Source organism: Limulus polyphemus, unplaced genomic scaffold, assembly GCF_000517525.1.
Source record: "Limulus polyphemus unplaced genomic scaffold, Limulus_polyphemus-2.1.2 Scaffold1569, whole genome shotgun sequence".
NCBI classification, from domain to species: Eukaryota; Metazoa; Arthropoda; class Merostomata; order Xiphosura; family Limulidae; genus Limulus; species Limulus polyphemus.
Genome location: NW_013667179.1, coordinates 267,312 through 268,054, shown reverse-complemented (window position 1 = coordinate 268,054; position 743 = coordinate 267,312).

Here is a 743-nt window from a genome sequence, read left to right as displayed (position 1 = left end):
CCACTGGGTGTGATATAACTATGTTATTGCTGACGTCGCCTTTTTTGATAACTTTATGGAAAATAAACATGTTTGTTGTCTTAATTTTTTGTGTATTCACTGTATTGTATTGAACAAAATGGTTATGTGACCCCTGGTCTAGATTATCGGGATATAAATATAATCAGAAATATTAGCATAAGTCTTTTGACTAATTATTGATATTGCTTTATCAATTTTTATATCCAACTGATACCAAACTTGCAAAGAACAAACAAAACGTCATTTAAAACAGAACTATTATGTATTTTATTAAAATGCACCTCGAAGTTCAAAGGTCAATATAGAACTAGATTGATGTTAGGTATTCTGGAAAAAGTTAAATACGTATTTGTAACTGTGTGATTTAAATACGTATTTGTAACTGTGTGATTTAAATATGTATTTGCAACTGTGTGATTTAAATACGTATTTGTAACTGTGTGATTTAAATACGTATTTGTAACTGTGTGATTCAAATACGTATTTGCAACTGTGTGATTTAAATACGTATTTATAATTGCATGGTAACATCTAAAACCGAAACAGAGTTGCTTATTCAAAACAAATTCTATATTATAATATTTCAAAGATTAATATTGTTTTCCACTGTTATTTTTTAACCCAGTTTGTGTCTAAAACTTTTATTTATTATATCAAATTGAACTTTTTTTTTTTTTGTTCATCTATTTACAAATGATTTTTTTTCCTGGAGATCTGAAATA